Below are 18483 nucleotides of genomic sequence, written 5' to 3' on the forward strand. Positions count from 1 at the left end.
GTGCTATAAAAGAATCATCGTCAAAGTGCTTTGGAATTACAGAGGGAGCAGTTTGGTCTCTTTGAGAAAATATAGGCAGCTTCACAGAAGACATGAAATTTGAGCTAAGTAATTAAGGAGCAAATATCTTCTAGGTAGAGAAAATGAGGTTGGTCTGCGCTTCTACATGTATTGAGGTTTATAGTGTTTGGGAAGAAGGGGGAAAAATCAGCATGGCTAATGAGAATTCCAGGCAGGTGGGAAAAAGTGTAAAGAATACAGATTGGCCAGAGATCTGTCTCTGTATTTCTATGACCATTTCACAAACCCAACTCTGTCAGTTGCCACACATCAAATTTCAGTGGCACAAGCGGGGAAACATAAATAAATTTACCTTTCTAAGTGTTTCTCTTCTCAGGGTGTACATACATACATATACATATGCAGATATATATTTTATCCTGTAAAAACATCATAAGGAGATATAACAGTACTGAGATACTTTACATTCAACATTTTGATGATTTGATTTTACAATAGTTATTCAAATTTGACTTATAAAGTATCTTCACCTCCTATGAAGACAGAAGAATTAGCTTCAAATGCCATTAAACTGAACACATCAGAGCTTACATCAGGAAATCTCACGCGTACACTTTCAAAATTTTTGACTCAATTAAATGATGTTGAAAATCTATTGCTTCAAAATCATTATGGTAGATTGAAAACAATTTTCTCCCTTGAACCAGAGGGCAATTGATCATGAGAGGGCTCAGCATTCTAAAGAAACTTGCTAGCCCTCATTCTGTCCAATAATCCCATGCACCAGCCTTCATGAAGAGATTGGAGAAACAATAAAGAATAACATTGTTTTGCTAGCCCTGGTGCGATTTGTCACATAATTCCTGCTCTCTGCTTTCCAAGCACATGGGAATGTTACAGTTCCTTCAAGCATTCATTCTAGACTTTCCCAAAGCTTTTTTTTCTATCTCTCTTGATGACCAATGATAATTGCTGCTTCATCAGCCTGATTCCAGAATCAAGACAAGACAAAACAGATATCGAGCTACTTTGTGATGTACATACCGAAGAAAAAACATGTATGAAGTATGTACCATGCTAATATATGCTACATATTTTATCCTCATTTTCAAAGCACTGGGTAGGTAGGTATGTTTTATAAATGATGAAACTGAGGCTTCAAACAGTAAGTTGAAGAGTCAAAAGACAAACCAAGTCCTCTTACTCCAAGGTTGGCCTTCCTTTCACTCACTATACCTCATGACCTCTTCCACTGGGGCAAGGTATGATCTTGCCAAAGTAACCCAGATATACCTGAGGCTTGACCCTCAAGGTCTAGACACCTGACTTGAATCCCATTTCAATGCTTTGTGAAAGTTGAATCCTTCTCTAAGAGTTTTGCAAATTTTCAGAGGACTTTTGAGCCCAAGTCTTTGTCTTCTTCCTTCAATTCTGATTCCTTATTCCACATCTACAAAATGGAATACTAGAGATGAAACTGAGCCGTTTTGCCAATTTCTTAAAAAAAAAATTAAAAAAAAAAACTTATTATACATACACAAATACACAGGCATTGGGAAAGGTGGTTTGACAGCATATCTGAGATCAAACAACTAAAAATCTCCTGTTAGACATTTCTAGTCTGAAAGCCCTTTCAAGCCACCCTACCTCTAAGAGAGTTCCTTTTGTGATCTATGCCCCCCAAGATACATAAATTCCCACAGCTCCTGGCTCAGTTTTTGCCTCTAGCTCCTCCCCCTGTCCTTCTGGATTTCCCCTGGAACTCCAAATTCCACTCCCTCTACTATTCAGAACAAGTCAATTCTCCCTAGTTCTCGCTGCCCAATTTGGGTAGTCAAACTCAGCAAGACTCTCAGCCTCCCATTTAACAAAAGTACCCTCTTTTACAGTTGGTTGTGGTTATTTTTAAAAGCACTTTTTCTGTTACACAAATTTTAAAAATGTCTTTTGTTTAGTCTTCCTTGCTGTTCTGTATAGCCCTTTCAGATACAGATGTAGGATCTCTTTTAAGGAAATGAAATTCTCTTACTCCACCTCCATCAGACAAGGCTTGAGGCCTGTGTCATGCAAAGTAAGATATAAAAAAGATTCCAGCCGCCCCCCCCCACCTCAACATGTTTACCTTCGAGTTGTAGATCCATGGTAATTATACATGAAATATCTTGAAAACCTCAAGTTGTTATCTGTATAGTAGCATTTGTGAAGGCACTAGGAATTCAGTGAGGAGCTGTCTGATGGGGAAAGTGGGAGCAAGAAAGGGCTAAAGAAACGTGCAGATACACAAGATGGAAAGGTTCAATCCCAGGCTGGGACTAGAATATAAGTGATAGAGTGTAATTCAAAACCAGCTGGCAGGAGACATCTTGGTACGTGCTAGTGACATTTCATCCCATTCTCAATCTCTTTCTGGACACCTATACCTAGAGTCATATAGATATAACAGTAAAAAAGTAAAAGATGTATCAAACCCAAGTGTTTTTTACCTCAAATCCAAGACTCTTTTCTTATACCTCAAATCCAAGACTCTTTTCTTATACCTAGTTCAAATCGTGATCCCACAAAACTAGTTTATCTTGAGTTGGACTAAAGGGTTCTGCATCTAAAATCTCGTCTTTTTTTGAACTGTTGAGAAAAAATATTAATGCTTAGTGTTTTCTTTGATGTTAAGTTTTTACTCAAATCTCCGCTCACTGACAACAAAATGATAAGTTGTAAATATATATTAGTGGGGAAAATGAGAAACAGTCTGCACTTCTAGTTTTTCTTTCTTTATCTGTCTGTTCTCTCATGAGCAAGTGTTCATGAAAACAGGAACTCAGGCTTTGGAGACATTCTGCCTAAATTCACATTTCTACCTTGCTACCTGTGAGCTGTATGTTCAGCCTTGGGCAACTTATCTAACCTTTTAGTACCTCAGGGTCCTCACTTGTAAAATTGCTTATAACACCATCTCATGGGAATAAGACTACAGCAGGAATATTGGTGACAATATAATAACAGCCACTATAACAATAATATCTAACATTTATTGAGAACTTACTATGTTTCAGGCACTCTAGGCACTAATTAATTTTTCAATAAATGTTAGTTGTTGTTGTTGTTGCTGTTGTTATTATTATTGTGTCATAGGTATTCCTGATGGTAGAGCTGTTCCTAATGTGTGTAATGGAAAGAGTGAAATATTATTTCACAATGTTCAGAAATAAGCTCCACAACTGTTGTGGTCTCTGCCACCTGAAAAACATGGGAGGAGTCCCACATTGCTCCTCAAGGAGGTTGATGTTATTCTTCCTTCACATACACTTTCATACCAATAACTTTCCATCCAAATTTCAAAATAGAACATTTGCTTCTAGTTGGACAAAAATCCCTGTTCTGAAGCCAACATGGCATGCAGAATTCATGGACTATTCTGGTATATGCTAGATAGCGGAGGAGAAGCCCTAAAGGGAATGCTTAAGATTTTCTACTTTAGTTGCTGTTGCTGTTTGGGGGTTCCTCTCTGCATACGTCATAGAGAGGGGTGCAATTATGCAGTTCCATAGTTTTCAAATGTAATGTATTTACATGTTCGAATTATGGTCAGAGCTTCTTTCTATGGCTTCAATCCCACCACTTTGAATAACAAGATGAATTCTTATTACAATGGAGAAAGCTGAGTAAGATGCACTGCAAATCCACTTTAAGATTCTCCCAGTAAACAAATTAATCCTGACATCACCCTGAAATCGAGTACATTCTGTGATTAAATGATAACACTGGACTACACTGAGGAGTCCTTATCAGTCATCCTTCTTCACAGAATGTATGTGTGAGGATGTTTTCATTCAATCCTCAACCAACCAGATAGAGAACTTCCAGATGGTAAGAATTCGCATAGATTCTGCTTTCTACCTAAGGCAAGGATATGAAATTGAATGAGCAAATTATTAAAGCAGCACTTTTCTTCTAACCATTAGTCTTTGTTTAGAGACTGACATTTTACAAATAAAATGAACATCCTGCTAAGGACATAGCTATTTGCATCACAGACGTATCCCTTCTGCCTTGAGACTGCAGATTTTGGAATTTATTAATGTGCATATTTCAAGATTATCCTATTTGAAAAGATCACAATGAACCAACTTCTGTAAGGTCTCACTGAATTGAAACAGTATGGTCATTTCTGATGACCTGGGGAAAAATCTCTGCATCAAGGCTGCATGATTAAGTATCTCAGAAATCAAAGACATAGCTTCCACAAGAAGTTCTTTCCACAATGCACAGACAAAAATCTTTAAAAAACTAACTTGTCTGATCAAGAAAGTACCTGTACAGAATCTCTATAGTTAATTTCAGATACGGCAAACCCAACCAAGCTTCAGAGACTCACATGAAAACTACTCACAAGTTTAGCAATATGAAGTGCAAGTTCTCCAAAAGGAAGTATAATATTAGCCTAGCATGCTCTTCAGAATCCATTAGACTGGAATCCAGGAACATAGTTAACAGTGCCCATAACCTGTCATCAAGAGTTCTGGATTATTCAAATATAGTCAATGCCAAAGGTTGGACCATACTCAGGGAATATATAGGTCAAGTTGCTTTTGATAAATACTTAAAAATAGTGTTACTAATTCTAAAAGCTTCATATCAAGCATTTCAAATATTATTTCCAACCTTCATAATAACTTTGTAAGGTGAGTGCCATTATCCTCATTTTACAAATGAAATAAGTTAAGGATTAAGAGCACTGAGTCATCTTCTGAAGGCTTAGGACATAGTAATTGTCTAAACCAGGAAAAGTCAGGTTTACTCAACACCAAGTCAGATGCATTTTCCTACATACTGAACTATTTCCTCAATGTTTGCATGGTGCCTTTCTGCATATTAATTGCCTCATTGGCTCTAGTCATCATCTCTCTGATGTAGACATTACTATCCTTGTTTTAAAAAGACAAAAACTGAGGTTCGAGAAAATAAGTGGCCTCTAAAGGCCATACAGGGAATAAGTGGCAATTCTCTTCCAATTGTGCCACAATGCACCTGCCCTAGAATTAGCAACAGAGCTCCATCATCAACCAGAAGAGTAAGATTCAAATTGAACAGAGTTGTGGTAGATCCTTAATCAGACACATTCCATTTAACTTTTTTCAAAGTCTGTTGCCATGGTTGTTAAGACCAGCATGCATTCCTTGAGATTACAACAATCTCACAGCTGACGATGCTGGAAATTGCGTTGCGAGGTGTCATTACAAAGGGAATGCAACCAAAAAATCAAAAAGGAGAAAATTTAGTTTATAGCAATAGGTTTCAGTGCCCAAGGTCACCATTCCATTTGGAACTGTATCTAAATATTGTATCAACTTTTATTATTATTATTATTATTATTATTATTATTATTATTAAAGAAATGCATGATCTTTATAGAAAAGATTTAAATATTTTTTAAAAAGTAGAAAGCAGACAGGGGAAAATCCACAGTTCCAGCATCTCAAGTCAACTACAATCAATAGTGTGTTTTATTTTTTGCTCTTTTTAATATATTTATAGTATTATATATCCTTATATATCTTCTATAAAGTTGTTATCATACTGGTATATAACTTTTGTTGTTTTTTTATTGAGATATAATTGACACACAACATTATATTAGTTTTAGGCATACAACATAATGATTTGATATTTGTATATTTGTATATATTGCAAAAGGATATATAACTTTAGATCTTACTTTTCAATATACATCCTATATTAAATGTTATCTTGGACATAACATAGTAGCAGGTTAATGGCTGCTTAATTATCTACTGAGCATGATTATCATAATTTATATATTATTTTTCTCAACAGAATAATCCTTTCAGGTTTTACCAGTTGATCTTTATCATGAAAAACTTGACAATCAGCATCTTTATGCAAGATTTTTTTTAATATTAGGCTTATTTCATTGGATAAACACTCATAAATAGAATTAATGATCATTTTAAGATTCTTAGTAGAGGGGTACCTGAGTGGCTCAGCTGGTTAAGCGTCTGCCTTAGGCTCAGGTCATGATCCTGGTGTCCTGAGATTGAGTCTCTTACTGGGCCGCCTGCTCAGTGGGGAACCTGCTTTTTCCCTCTCCCACTACAGCATCCCCTGCAGGTGCTATTTCTCTTTTGTCTCTGTCAAATAAATAAATGAAATCTTTTAAAAGAGAGAGAGAGAGAGATATACTTAGTAGATATTAGTTTCAAATTATTAGTAGTCAAATTATTTTTCCATGTATTTTCCATTTGTACTATCATTAGTATCATTTGAATATCCTAATTTCAACAAATTGACAGAGATCTCCCAAAGTAGTCTCTGAAAATTTATTTGAGCTTGTGTCCGTCCATCCTGCATTTACCCATTGCACCAGTTGATTCTTATGCTAGAAATCATTTTGGGCTCCAAAGAAAATAATTGAAGACTTTTCAACAAATAATCAGCATCCTCAAGCCAGCAGTGCCATTAACCCTTCACTTCACAATTGCCTAATAATTGAGCACTGTAGAGAATGCAGCTAGAACTAAAAACTTTTAAGCAGTATCCATATGCAGTATCTTTGACAATCTATTCCTGGATGTTCTTGCTGGTGTGGGGACTTTGCAAAGCCTAGCTTTGTCCAAGTTGGCCAACAGCTGATCTTTGATGATGCAACTATTACTTGTGAAAGGCCATTTCAGGTTACATACCATCCCTTTGGAAAACCTTTTCCCCATAAAACTATCCAGTATTGGGATAGCTTTGGAGAAATATTCCTTAAAAGAGATGAAGTTAGGGCTTCAGTGAGTCTTCAAGAAGGAAAGCTGATACAGATATCTGCAGGGAGGTGGAGGACTTTATTCACTAGAATCCTTCTCTGGGCTGAGGAGTACAAGGAGTATTTCCAGAAAAGGAAAAGAGGAGCATTGTCTTGAGTGAAAGAGGAAGAAGGAAGGGCAAGAGACATAGAGGGTTAGAGATCGACAAAGAATCAGGTAATCTTTTTGTTTCCATAAATGGGAAAGAAAAGGAGGGGATTTTTTTCATGTCTTTGAACAGATGTATGAGTAAAGAAAAATATTAGCATATTTAATATATTTTGCTGAATAATATAGTATGTAACCCCTGGAGTAGCCATTCAAGAAAAGATAGTAAAGACTCACATTATTTTCCAATCTTCTGGAATTAAATTTATGGTGTTTTGGGATGGGGTGGTGGCAGTGAGTTGTTCTTATCAGGCTGTTTTATGTGTCACCTGGCAGGTTTCAAGGTGACTATATGAAAGTTACAAAACTATGTTCCCAGGAAATCACTGTGAACCAATAGGGCCCTTCCCAAAGCTCATATATTTTATATGCTGATATGCTCCTTTCAACTTCCACCTCTCTCATCCTATCACTAACACTCAGATTATGTCTTTCATGATAGACTTAAACCCTGGCCACTGCTCCCACCTATCACCCCCATTTTTTGCTCTCCCTCCTAGTGTGGGCTTTGCTGACCTATGTACGCTACACTCTCGTACCATTGCCAGCCCTGCCTGGTTACTAGTATTTGGCTCAGTAGTTAACTTGGTATAAGCAGCTAACATCAGTCTATGCAACAGAGATAGCACACCAATCATACAGGCAAGGAAAGATGAACTCGTGAAACAACTTTTGGTTGCCATATATCACTTTAACAAATTCTAAAGCAGAGGGAAAAATCTAGAAGTCAAGTTGGAACTTCAATATCATATTCTGATGCTCTTACATTAATACTCTATCCACCACTCAATAGGAGTAGAGTCACATCTTGTTTGAAGATTAGTTTCCAGTGTTAGTTTTAGGTGTAAATTCAATATAGTAAGAAAAGAAAATTACTTTCAAAATACCTTAAATCATCCATAAAATTGTATATAGTATAATCCTCAACAATTCTAGAAGCCAAACAAACAATTTTTCCTCTAGGATTAGCATGGATTGCTAATGCTTCAGTCGAGCACCAGAGAAAATCATTAGCGTGTGTTTAGAGGCTATGTTGTATTAAAAAATATAAACTATATTTTAAACTCTTGACATAGAATCAGAGTAGGAAGATGCTCCCACTAGAAGAGACACAAGGCAACTTGGAGAGACAAGGAAAACCACAATCATAGCTTCTAATTCACATTCACTCATTAAGTGGAAATATGAGCAAAAATATCTATGCATCATAGAGTACTTATGACAAATCTACTCTTAGACTAAAGTAAGAGTGCCAAGCCTTCTCAGAGTATTGATACACTCATTCATTTATTCCAGAAACACATGCCATATGCCTACTCTGTACCAAATATGTTGGTTTTGATTCTCTAGGAGCTCCTTGTCTCATGAAGGAGAGACAGACGCTCAAGCCAGTATTGATTAACAGAGGGCAAGTATGAATTTATGGAAACACAGTGAAAGGTCATATTAACTTGCCTGGGATGGGTTATGGTGGTAATCACAGAAGCTTCAGAGAAGTTCATTGATTTACAAATCTCAGTGCAAAAAAAAAAAAAAAAAAAAAAAGCTGGTAGCTTCCACTCTAAAGGTAAAGAATATATCATATCATCCATACAAGAGTTTCTCCAAAAGAAAAGCTCACAATCTTCCTAGTACTATTTGTTCATTCTTTCATATACTCATTCACTTAATTTTCTAAGCACTATACTGTAGAGATTTGAGTAGGAGATTTGGAGTCCCTCATCCAGGATATCGTATGTAAATTTGACAATTACCCAAGCTCTCTAAATCTCAATTTCCTCCTCTTTAACATGTTAATAGTAAATGGGATTTTTTTCATTAATTGAGATGATACATGACAAGTACCTAGCACAGTGCCTGAAACAGACTAAATGGTCAATAAATATGCCTGGTATCGGTCACTGTGCTCTTTTTAAAGAGGACGAGGCACTCTCTGGGAAACACTAGAGGCCGGATTCTAAGCCAAGGGAAAAGCTTATGCAAACAAACAGGATTAAGAAAACATGCCATGTGTTAGGGGAACAAGACAGTTCAGTTTGATGATTGTGTAGAGTGTGTGGTTGAGGGGAGTGGCAAGTGATGAGATTGGAAAGATAAGTTGGGTTCAGATTGTGAAAGACTTTATAAACTGTATGAACGAGTCTGAACTTTATCCTGCTGGCAAGAAGGAGACAATGGACATCTTTAAGCAGAGAAGTAATATTATGGCTTTGTTTTTGTTTTGTTTTTTTTTTTAGGAAAAAAATTCTGGCAGCAGAATATGTGAGAGACTGGAGTGAGGAACATAGGAGGCAGGGAGAGTAGTGGGAAATGTTTGCAATAATCCTGGCAAGAAAAATGCAGGGAGTGGGAAATGAAGTAGAAGAATTGGATTTGAGGGATATTTCTAAGGTAGGATTAGCATAACACAATGATTGATCAAATGTAAGGAACAAGAGAGAAGGAAGTCTAGAGTGACTCTAGCTAGAATTAAGAGAGACAAGAAAACAGAGGCATGGTAGATTTTGTTGGTCAGATAAGTAGTATGTGTATGCCAAACATGTTAGTGGACTGTTGAACAGGCAGTTGAAAATTGGGTCTGGAGTTCATTGCAAAGCTCTGAGCTAAAGAAATAAATTTGGGAGTCATCAGAGAATAGTGAGCAGTGAAAGCTCTGGGAATGATTCCAGGAAGAGGAGTTCAACATGCTATCTTCTTGGTCTATTGCATTACTTTCCCTGGTATTCACTCTTCTGAAATGAAGTGAAGCGTAATCCATGTCACATGGTCTCCAAAAATAAGGTCTTCCAGTCATCCTAGAGCTATTCAACTTTCACCACATTTTATTCCACAAATTGTAACCATAGTTAAATCACTTCACTTTCTAATGCAGAGGAAGTGTCCTATGGCATTGAATTAATCAAAAGATACATGCTTCTTGGACTCTGTTACTTCTTGATGGTGGACAGAAACCATGGCCTCTCACTATGAATAATTTGCTTCAACTTGGCTCAGCCACAAAATGTTAGAGAACTAAATTGCTTATTTTTTACAATGCAAGTATTAACTCATCTTTAGAAAGTAACTGCATACACATTGACCAAGAAGCCCATCTTTTTATGACAGAAATCAGAAATCAAGGTTTTAAGGCCTCCTTCCCTTTTGACATTTGTCTTCCTCACAAATCTTTGGGGAGGGGAGTCATTCTTCTCTGTAGATGAGTCTAAGCTCTTAATTATATCTCAGATATATAATTATTTTTGTATGACTCTTCCAGGACAAGAAATTTCTATTGTAGTTGTTTCTAAAGGGCTTGCGATGATCCTGGTTCCACCTTAAACATCAGCCCTGGGCCAGTTATTTGAAGCAAATGAAAGTCTAAAACACTATCATTTTTTTAAAAATAGTTCACCATTTACCTTGGTTGAGTGCAGAGAATTTATGGGCAGGAGCATTATTAGGAACTACCATGCTTCATCACTCTCAAGCTAAATGTTGGACAAAAAAGAAGATGCAGACTACCAAGGATACCCACAAGCTGACTGATGGACAAGATTAACCAGAATGGCTTAGCAATTTCTTCATTGATCAATATAACATGTCTTATCAACAGTAGAAGCCAGTTTACCGAATCACCAAAGAAAGAATGTAGAATTGAAATTTAGAAAACCTGAGTTTACATCTCAGGTCCTATCTCAGGCAAATCAATTAAATTTCCTAGGGAGTCCGTGTCTCTATTTGTTAGTGTCTCTCTTTGTAAGAAATGAACAAACAAACAAAAGCCTTGCATTTTTTTTTAAAGCATCAACAGGATAATATAAGTGAAAACACTCAGCAGAGTGCCAAATAAATAAAGATCCAATACTGGATTTGAATTACTGTTTGGGATCTAAATGAGATCATGGTCTGCTTATACCAGGTGTTGAGTCTTTGCTGTAGTGAGTTAGTGAGATGGAACTATTGAGGTCACAGACCTTGGGTCATATTAATTAGTTGGAGCTCCATATTCATATTAACTATCAACAGATACAATCCTATTTGGGTGACCAAAAAATTCAAGACTTTTAGGAAATTGTTGCTTTTCTCATTGTGATTTTTTTCAGGTACTCCACAATTGAACATACCTTTACCATGACATAAAAAGAGCTGTAATCAGCTTCAGTGCTGAAGCGGAAAAAAAAAAAAAAGGCTGGGTTTTTTCACTTACAGAACTCGAGACTGAAAAGGTAGAGCATACCCAATTTAGTAAAGTTTAGTGTAGAAAACTAGCTGCCTCTGAGACCCTAACTAGGCTGCCTTGATATTGTAACATAGTATGCATGACCAATATCATGCATAATTTGCAAACCTATTTCTATTCCCTAGGGAATTTGGCTATGGATATTTCCTGCCCCAATATAAAACTGGGGAGGGGAGAGGGGATTCCAAAAGAGTTAAACTGAATACAAAGAACTGAAGAGAGCAAACTTAGCAAATAAACCAGTTTTTAAAAGATCAAAGGATATTTAAGGGAACTTGCCAAGATAAATAGCATAGGTTCAAAGAAAAAAACCACTGATAATAAATTAATATTTTAGAGCTCGATCTCGTAACCCAGTATATGGCATTCTCCTTATATATAATAATGAAATGAGTTCATATTTAGCAGATACTCACCAATGGGAAATTGATTTCTGGAGCCCACCTGACATTCAACCCACAACTTGTTACTGATACAAAGATTAATGTACCTGCTCACAAAGAATCAGTGGAGGAGGTTTGAGGTTGCATCTTATTCATGACCAAATCCTCTCCAGCCAACCATGCGACTTCCTGGAACCATCTGTGAGAAGCTGTGGACTTTGTCATCCTGGGCCATTTATCCAGGCATGATGTTTAATTAGTGCACACAAAGTTGATGTGAAAGGCTTGGCAGCTCATCCCCTCACCCCTGTTGGGTTCATTGCCTCATTAGAAAAGCCCTGGATGGCTGACCAGCCAGACAAAATTAACAAGCACATTTTTCTAACCATCCACAATAGCAGTAACTAACATTTTCATAAAGATTTCAGGTTTACAAAATGCTGTTATGTATGTAATGCTCTTTGTTGCAGTGTAGTAGACAGAGCACCAGACCTTGAATTAGGAAATCCCAAGTCTAAATCTCAATTCTGCTATTACATAACATTGGAAAAAGTGTTCTGTCCTCTTTATGTCTCAGTTTTCTGCTCTGTGAAATGTCTGCATGGGAGTTGTTTGGATTAACTAAGATGGTACGTATGAGAATAAGTACACCTTTGCTGGTATTTGGTGATTATTGTCGTGACCCAATCTACTGCCTTCTAACTTTTCCATCCATCTAGATTAAAGAGGAAAATGCTCTGCCACGCACCTGAAAAGGTGGTGGCCCCAGATAGACCCTCTGAATATATTGGACAACCATTGACTATAGAGGTTTGCTGAGAAGACTACACTAGGAAATCCAGGTGGGGAAAGTGGAATGAAGAAAGTGTCAGATAGGTTTACATGTCTTCAGATAAGATCTCATTGGCAATCCAGACTTCCCAGAAATTATTTTCTAGCTAAAGCAAGGTTCTTGTTGGTTGCTGACGCAACATGGTTATTCTGCGTCCATTTGACCAAAGGGAGCACTTTGGACAAATCACAGAAGACTGTTAAAATTTGACTCCAAAATAAAGATCTAGCCTCTTGCATCTTTTTTCCCCTACACGTTCTGTTTCAAAATTCCACAACTGAATCCTGAGCTCTCTCAAGAGAAAGGGGCTGGAGCTCATGCAGGAACTGCATTTGAAGGAAAGCAGTGATTACCTCTCCTATCTTTCACAGTCAAATAAATATTTACTAAGTAAGGACACACAGCATACATTAAAATTAATGCTTCGCACAGCTTTGGAAATGTCTGTCATTTCTGTCAATGTTTCAATAGCTCCATGACTGTGAATGGCTCTGCTGTATCTCAGTGAGAGCTGCCATTTTCCTGACGGTGCTCAGCAGGAGATCGGGGCTGATTATATACTCAGAGCCAAAGGACGAGCAGCTAAGCAGAGGAAAGCTCAAGGGAGAGGGGACAAGCTTACATTCAGTGAGGTCTGCAGCCGTTCTACAGTATTTGGGGAGAGTAATTTAATGGTGATTTCAAATAAAGAAAAGGGGCTGCACCTAATAGGGACATCCGTGTTTATAGACTATTAGCAAAAGAACACTGGAGAAAACTGACAATCATCTTTCCTTGGTTAAATAGCCTATGCAGAGCTATGTCTTCTGTGTGTCAAGTTGTCACCAGCCCAAGGGTTTAGGAAGGGACAGTTTGCACTTAAAAGATATTGATGCACGTGTTTACCCAAGTGTCATTCATCCAAAGCCTGTGCAGGGTGGAGATATTTGGACTGGAGTAATTTTATTTTAGTGCTTTCCCCTCCTCTAGGAATAATGTCAACTCGTGACACTAATCTGGAGGTGGAAGTGATGGCTAACAGTTTCATTAATGGTATATTTATGATCTCTTTAAAATGCCGGTGATCTACTCCTCTTGGAAAATATATACAACCATTAAGAAAGCCACTTTTTTCTTAGCCATTGCTCTTTCCATTGGCACCTTGGGTCCTACGGCAGCTACAGTCACCAGAAAATGAAAGAAATTTGACCAGCTGTTTTTGGGACAGTGAGAGAAACAGATCTGGAGAGCTGTAAAATTGGAAAAAGTAAGAGGTGAGATGGGAAAGAGCAAACAGAGAGGTATGTGTTACACAGTTGACTACATTTTCCAAGTATTCAGAAATGAATTAGTGACATTCCTGAATGTGCTGGAATGTCTTGCTTCATTCCAGCTGTGTTTTCTCTGTGACTCATACTTTAGGGTCCCATCTCTTCAGTTCTAATACACGAGTGGTCCTATTTAACATCAGTGCTACCTTCCTGCACTTCTTTTTGTTAGGAAGAAAGCCAGCGCTCTCTACCAACATATTTACCGATGAAAATGCTTCCCCATCAAAGGTATTTTACATCATAAAAATGGGTTGGAAACTCACTACAGGAGCTCCATCTCTAATGCTTCTTGAAGTTACCTGGGTGTTTGAAACATTTTTATTATTTCAGCCTAAGTTTCAAAGAAACTTGAATGTATAATTCCAACATTCAGAATCAACATTGCTTTTAGTTGAGGTTTCCTAAAAGCAAAACCTGAGATGAAGATTTTTGCAGGGGAGATTTATTGAAGAAATGTTCTCAGGAGAAAGCACTCTCAGTGTTCTAAGGGTGGGGAAATCAGGACAGCAAAGGGAAAGAAGCAAAGCACAGTCTAAGCTCAGGTGAAGTCCAGCCTCAATCTGAACCTGTGGGGAGCTCTGGAGGATAAATAATTCCATGGTGTCCTTTCCACTTTGAGGCAAGGGAGCTAGAATTTCATACTTCAGAACCAGTAAACCACTAACTCCAGGAAGCCCCAGAGGAATGTAAACTACCAAGCACTTTGGGTTCTTTGAAGATCTAGGCAAAGAATGTCCAATGGCCTAAGGCTAGCCCTCTTGAGAAGGTATGAGCTGTTAGGAGCAAAACATACAGGAGTTAGGGTATGGTATTTGAGGGGATCTGTGTGGAGTACCAACAACATATACTATGACATAGGATCATATGGTCATTTAGTCACCAAGCAATCATTTAGTGCCTACTATGTGCCAGGTACTGGGCCAAGTGCTGGACATATAAAGATGAACAAAAAACCTTTTCATGTAAAACATCAACAGCTAGAGGAAAGGCCGGACAGATAAATGAAATCACAAAATGTAATGTGGTTGGTATTTTCAAAAATAAAAGTGCTATGAAATCACAATGAATAAGTACCTAACAGCAGGGGTGGATGTCATGCAAAACTTCAGAGAGAACCTAATCTTACATATCTGACTCTTCTGAATAAAGTAGAACTTAGAAATCTTTGTGAAGGGATGAAGTTCTGCACACTCAGCTTAGCTGAGCTCTGCTCACACCCTGCATTACTGTTGTTTTCTGAGACATTCATTAAATATTCACCCAGAAAACATTTAGTGAGAACCCGATATGTTCCAGGAACAACAATGGGCACTGGGGAGACAAACAGAAAGAACAGTCCCAACCCTTGGAGGAGCTTACATCCTGAGCCCCTCAGTTTCCATGTGGAAATGCAGATTTTCCATCTGAAAAATAGGGTTTATAAATTCCTGATACCTATCCATACTCAAGAATAGTTCATGAAATGTATGGCCTCAATGGAATTGCTTCCAATAATTAAGATCTCAAGGCCCCCCCACCGGGTTGGGGCGGGGAGCAGTGGCCAGGAAACAAGTAATTTTTCTTTTTTTCATCATTGTGAAAGATATGGATAAAGTTAGCCACAGACTTAAATGCAACTCTTAGTGACTATTATCCCCAGTGAAATATCCAAAATGTCTTAAGATATGGTCAAAAAAAAAAAAAAAAAAAAAAAAGAAAAAGAAAAAGTAAATGAATCTTAAGCTCCCTGTGATAGTTACTACCATAGACAGCCAAGCAAAACCACATATGAAAATGCATCAGAATGAAGGATGGTGACACCCAGGGCCCAAATCTGGACATAACTGTCAACAGAAAATGAAGAAGGAAAGCAAATAAGGTGGAGGAAAAGCAAGTCCTAAGTGATTCTTGTTCCATGTCATCTGCCACAGCCCACCAGCTGTGATGCCCTCCTCTGGCAGGTCCAAAACTTGCCCTAACTTTCCTAGACAGCCAGGTTCTACCTCTCGAATGAAATAATCCAAACCTTTCTCTTAATTCTAACAGTTCTTGTGTCTATGCCACTCATTGAATTCTTTGCAAATAATCTGGTCTTATTTCTTAACTGTCTCTTGTATCCCCAACAAGTCTGTAAACTCCTGGAAAGTAAAAAAATTCTTATTCTTTTTCATCTCCCCAAGCTGAGTACAAGGCAAATGGAAGAAAGCAAAACTCATGCTTGCTAATGGAGGAACAGACAATGTCCCCAAACTCCTCAAATTGTTTGTGTGTCCTCAAATTCTGATGGACAAAGCACAATGTGGGTGCAGGAAGAGATTGTATATTGGCAACAATGCAGATGAATCATCAAGCTTAGCAAGATTAGCCTGGAAACAAAACAGAAGCATGAGATCAGATCTGTGTCTAGTGAAAAAGATGACAACCCTAATCAAAGGGTTGACAGAAAGCAAAGGGCAAGAATCAGTTTAAGGAATAAGTCAGGTTCAGAGCTGGCAGGGGCTGAAAGGCAAGATGTTGGGGAAATAAAATTTGAAAGTTAGGTCTGGACCATAGTGTTTAGATAACTCTGCTGAGATCAACCTCCTTTTTTATTCTTTTTTTTTTTACATACAAAAAGATGTACATAATTAATGTACATGACTTGCTAAGTTTGGACATAAGTACACATCCACCAATCCATCACCATGATCTATGCCATAAACCTACCCATCATTTTCATGGTTGCTCTTGCTCTCTTCTCCTTATCCTCTTCTTCTTTTTCCTCTTCTTTCTACCCCTTCTCCTCCTCCTTCTCTCATTGTTATTACTATTATTTTGTGATAAGAACACTTAACATAAGATCTACTCATCAAAATTTTAGTGTGCAATACAGTATTGGTAATCCTACTGTGTACAGTAGATCTCTAGGACTTACTGATCTTGTATAACTCAGACATTCTACCCTTTGCCTCATAACCCCTCATTTTTTTCCTCCCCCCAGTTTTTGACAACCATAATCCACTCTCTGCTTCTATGACTTGATGATTTTACATGATCATGTAATTGGTATCATGTAGTATTTGTTTTCCTGTGTCTGGCTTATTTCACTTATCATAATATCCTATAGGTTCATCCATGTTATTGAAAGTGGCATATTTCCTTCTTTAAGGCTGAAAATATTCCATTGTATATATATAGACAGAAAAATAGAGATAGATAGATAGATAGATAGATAGATAGATAGATAGATAGATATATGCAACATTTTAAAAAATCATTCATCCATCATTGGTCCTTTAGGCTGTTTCCATGTCTTATCTACTGTGAACAGTGCTGCACATGGAAGTGAACATGGAAGTGCAGATGTATCTTTGGGATCCTTGATTTCAACTTTGATATATACTCAGACATGAGATTCCTAAAGCATATGATTGTTCTATTTTTAGTTTTTTAAGGAATCTCCATGCTATTTCCTATAATGGCTGTACCAATTTACTGTCTCACAAACAGTGTACAAGGGTTCCCTTTTCTCCACATTCTCACCAACATTTGTTACATTTTCATTTTTTGATAAAAGCCATCCTAACAGGTGTGAAGTAAGTGACTGTCCTCTTTTGATGACTAAGTCTCTACTTAGTGATTACTGTCGAATTGTGTGGATGCCTGCCTCAAAGGAGAAGGAGTTACATGTCTTCACAGCTTATATGAAATTCCATTTTTGAGACTAAAATTCTTAAAGACTACAACAATTCTCTGTTCTTCAATTTAATCTGCTGAAAAGATTACAGAAACTCTGAAATGGCTATACCCAAAGGAAAGAACATGTGCTCCAAGTAACAATTTATCAAGATGCTCCTGTTGTTTCCAACAAATATCTTTGATTTTTTGTAGGAATAAAAGTAAGAAATAGGTAGAAATTAGCTGAAAGTAGTGAGGGAAGCCCTTAAGGAAGCAGAAAAATTGAATGCCTAGATCAGCACTGTCTTCAGGACTTTCAGTGATAATGGAAATTCTGTATCTGCACTGTCCAATCAATATGGTGGCCACTAGGTATTAAGCAATTGAAAGGTGGCTAGTGCAACTGAAAAGGAACTGAATTTTTTATTTTCACTAATTCTAATTAGTGGAAATTGAGATAAGCACACGTGGCTAATGGTTCCCACACAGCAGTGCTAACCTAGATCTTTACTTAGACTGATGAAGATAAAACAATAAGACAAGGTGGCTAAAGGAAAAGAACAAAAGAGACAATGACCAAAATTGAGAATATGATGAAAATGGGTAACAACATTGGTCAATAGAAGGAAAGAGTGAACAAGACCATCTGGGAGATCTGTTTTTATTTTGGAGAAGATGTGTTGCTAGGAGATATATCAGCCTAAGACCAGAGTTAAAATAGCTTAGCTAGGAGAGGTTAGACTGGCAAGAGGCCTTGTCAGGAAATATCAACCAGTTTCTACAATCTGGATGAATGTTGAACTAAGAACTCCTTCCATGTTCAACTTCCAGGATCCTAAATAAAGCCATGTGCGGTATCTGTTTTGGTTTTAGATTAGGCCAAGGAATATCCCTAAAAGCCACTTTGTTTGATGCTACTTTCCAAGGAATGATAGTTCTCATTATTTGAAAGACAGCTCTGACTGGTTGAGTCTTGAACTCCAGAAAAGAACACTGTAGAAAATGACACTCATCCTTGAGTGCATTTCATTGATTTACCAAATGTGTCGATGTTTGTAGCACTTTGCCCATCAATCCACAGAAAAGAAAGCAGATGACTTTGTTTCTC

Source organism: Canis lupus, chromosome 11 (assembly GCF_011100685.1).
Source record: "Canis lupus familiaris isolate Mischka breed German Shepherd chromosome 11, alternate assembly UU_Cfam_GSD_1.0, whole genome shotgun sequence".
NCBI classification, from domain to species: domain Eukaryota; kingdom Metazoa; phylum Chordata; class Mammalia; order Carnivora; family Canidae; genus Canis; species Canis lupus.